Source organism: Lissotriton vulgaris, chromosome 1_1, assembly GCF_964263255.1.
Source record: "Lissotriton vulgaris chromosome 1_1, aLisVul1.2, whole genome shotgun sequence".
NCBI classification, from domain to species: domain Eukaryota; kingdom Metazoa; phylum Chordata; class Amphibia; order Caudata; family Salamandridae; genus Lissotriton; species Lissotriton vulgaris.
Window position 1 is genome coordinate 1,521,439,259 of NC_141685.1, and position 3,902 is coordinate 1,521,443,160.

Genomic DNA, 3,902 nt, shown 5'->3' on the forward strand with positions numbered 1-3,902 from the left:
ATGCAGTTCATTTTGAAAATATGATATTTTTACTATATTACTTCTCAATTGTCTTAGACGAAACTTGGTATTGAAGAACCAGCATTCCAGTTGATATGTGATCTACTGGTAAGTGATTCATTGTTATGTATCTCAAAGTGGCTTTCTAGGACTTCAGACCCTCATTCATTCTTCAAATCCCAAGAGCAGAATCCCATGACTTCTCCTCTTTGAAGATCCAATTCTATGTGGTTTCTGTGGTGTGGGTTTTTAGATCTCAGATACAGGCAACTTTAGCTTTTACCAGGTGTATTGCTTCCAATATAAATATAGTAGGTTTTTGTTTTGCCCTTTGCTATTGATGGGTGGCTTTGTTGTCTATCTCAGTTGTCTCTTCTTGATTCAATGGCTTTCCTCTGTATTCTTTTCCTGCTAAGTAACATTTCAGTTTCTCAGTCTCCTGATTTGGTTGACGTGCAGTCTTCCACTGCTGACAATGCTTGCAGAACTAGTTTTTCTTTCATTTAAATGCTCCAATGGAGTGCCTATGTTTTCTTGCTTTCTCCCAATTTTCTACTTCCTCTTTCACTTTGCCCACGTCCAACCTTTTTCTCCTTACTGCTTATACTTATGAATTAATTTATCTTTGTGTAATTGACTCCAGCGCTTGAGATGGTATTTTTGGTTCTAAATTATGTTATTTATCTTCAAAAGATTTACACTACTCACATCTATGTTCTCGTCCCCTAGGGTGACCTTCTGATAAAACTTGCGGTAAGTTCAAACAGCTCTCCTTGTTAATATCCCCTCAACCCAAGGGGAGCTGTTTATTTTTGGCATTTCTTCATATTCGGAAGGTAGCAGATGAATTTCTCTTCACTGCAAGAACTTTGTTATGTGTGTTTTGCATAGTGAAGAGATTTTAGTCCCGTCTTATAAGAAGCTCATGATAGTTTGAAAAAGCAGCTATCTTTATAGTGTGGCGTTCAGTAACACTACCAGCACATTTCAAGTTCAATGTTATGAATGCATTTGTGAATCAGGTTGAGTCTTTAAACATGGGCTTTTGAGAACTCCCCATTCTGAACATATAACTTTATGACAAGTGTAGCACCAGAGAGTGAGCACCTTGTAGGAGTTAGACTTTATTATTCCTAAACGTTAAAAAATCGATGAGGTTTATCTCATCAGCACCGGTCTCTGCACTAAAACTCACTAGAAGCAGCAAGAGGGGGCACTATTAAAGCACATTGTCCATGGCCGAGGTTGAGATTTGGGCATGTAAATGTTTTGTAACCTGTCCAAGTCTTGCTTTGGTTTGCAATAACTAAAGCACATACCCCTAAGCACACACACAACCTTGTATGTGCAGTTGCTTCAACCCCTCTTCTGTCAGATGATGCTGGCTGTTGCCCTTACACTTGAGGGGCCATCTTGAGGGTGTTTGTTGCGTCAGACTGCACCCCCCATCAGAGATACCAAGTACTTCGCCAGTGTTCAAAGGACTGGGCACGAGTGCTCCTCTGGGCACTCTTTGTCCGGTGGTCATGGCCATGTGATAAGGAAGCTGCTCGCACTGGAGGTTGCGATGGTTGGTCCCAGGAAGTTTCCATGCTCCCTCTGAAAGTCATCCATTGAGAGCACATACAATATCCTTAACCTCAGTTGCCCTGAATTCAGTAAAACAGAGCGGTACCCTGGATCCTTGCATTACATGTGGTTGGAGTCCTCCACATGGTAAACACTGAGGGCCTCATTTACAGGTTCTTGACGCAGGGCAGTGCAGTAATTCACTTTACTGTGCTGCCCTACATCAAAAGGAAAGGGCAGAAATAGCCATATTAATGATATACGGACCCTTCCTGTCCTTTCCCACTGCACTGGTGCTGTTTTGGCTACCTTGTGCCAAGGCAGGCACTTTTGTATCATGGTGCATTGTAGGAATGATTGTTTATGTGCTGGAAACAATCAATGGAGTTGTTGTCTTCCTTCTATGTGTTCTGTAGAATGCAGCACGCATGGAAAGCGGGAAAAACTGGGAGGAAGGAAAACATTTCTCCTCATTACGCCTGCTCTGGGGAGGCGTAAGGTTTTGGTGCTGCCTCAGGTTTATGTGATTTCGAAAATCTAGGACAGCGTCAAAATCCATGGTTGCTACATGGGAACGCGCCCTGCAATGCCCAGGTAAATCCTCCTTGACGCTGAGTATTGCAACGCAGAGCTTTGCCCTGCCTTGCCTTACTCCATATCTATTGGGCCATGCAAAGCCACAGAGGGTGGCTTTGCATCGTCTCATAGATATGACTGAGAGGCCTGCGTCACCGGAGCGTCATAAAAAGCGACACTCCAGTGGCACAGGCCTCTAGTAAATCAGCACCTGATTGTGTATTGCACAGGAGGCACACATTTTATAATATTGATCCTGCAATTCAGCGTCTGATATTGGTTGAAAGTGACAAATGCCTTCGTCAAGAGGTCTACGGCACCAGGTAAGCTTAGGGCAGAGGTTAGTAACTCAAAAATGTTACAGTGACTTCCAGTGATTCATAGAATCAAACTTCCATTAGGTGTCACACTGCACCTCCACAATCGGTCGCAGGAAATTGCAATTTTGTGTGTTGACTTGGAACTATGTTGTATGTCCGATTCTTGTTCTTCACACTTCCCTGGCTGCACTGGGAATGGGTGCTTGAAGGAAAAGGTCCAATGATTCTACACAAATAAACAGGGCTCAAGAAAGTAGAAGCAATAGGCCTAGTCTCATTTTCAATGTTGTCACATGAAAATTCCGTGAAAATAGAACCACTCTGGGAAAGTACACATAACTTTAAAATTCAACAAGGGTTAAATTATAAACCTATTCCACTAATATTAAAGTGTAATAAGGGGATGTGAAAAGACGATATGACATAGGTGAACGTGAAAGAGAACTGCTTGCAAGAGGTAGAGTTCAAACATTTGCTACTGAGTCAGCAATTTAGTAAATTAAATTGGCAATTCCAGGCTTTTTTTGTTTACCTCTTGATTCTACATTCATTTTTGTAATTGCAGCATGGAGCTGTTCCTGTACAACAAACGGTGTAAACTGCTCACACCAAGATTACCTGCCTTGGAAGGACTTTCTGTTCACATGAAGACACATGTTATGTCATACTATAGACAGTCTGTCCCTCATGTCCGTAGTGTACAGAGTTTGGGCTGTAGCAAGCAGGGTACTATTCTCTAGATGGAATGTGTATGTTCTCAGGGAGAGGAGCTCGATGGAAGCGATAGATGCTACATCCTGACTAAAAGCGTTGAGGCATCTTTCATTGGTGAGTGCCCCTCAAGTCTCACGGGGGTCTTCACTGAACTCTTGAAAGTGGCAAAACCACAATCAGACGAGATGATGCGAAATCGGGACTTTTAGGGGGAGTGCATCCTCTTTCTCCTCTCTTCTCAGTGTTTACTGTATGCAACGTCCAAATGCATTCGGAGTTGCGGACTACTAATATGACAGTCATAAACGACTTTAATATCATGTTGTTCTGCATAGGAATTGCAAAGTGTTTGAGATGCATGGTGCAAAGATTATAATTGCAAACTCTGTGAAATTCTCAAACTTTTTGTATCACAATTTATTTTATGATACATTTTCATTTGAAAAGATCCTTCTTTCTTCCCTTTTCAAGGACCTGCTAAAAGATGTGACTGGCGATCTTCCATTACCAGGAGGACTAGGACTTGGGAAATAAGGTAAACAGATATTTCATATTTCAAACTTAGTTTTACTGTAAACTCAGCAGTGACATCAAAAGGCTGTTCTGACTCACAGACGCCCAGGCCACCTTGGCATCGATGATTGATTCTGCTCTTGAAAACACTTCTGCTTGTAAATCATGTTAGAATTTTGATAGACAAGTACATTAATAACATGTGTGAAC

At 41.8% G+C, this 3,902-nt stretch overlaps 1 long non-coding RNA gene across 1 annotated transcript; it reads left to right on the plus strand.

Annotated features, from left to right (window-relative positions):
• Positions 1-3,668, plus strand: LOC147750763 (uncharacterized). Its single transcript, XR_015299833.1, has 3 exons — positions 1-108; positions 730-753; positions 3,651-3,668. It is a non-coding gene; the product is annotated as an uncharacterized LOC147750763 (long non-coding RNA).
• The last annotated feature ends 234 nt before the right edge of the window (positions 3,669-3,902 follow it).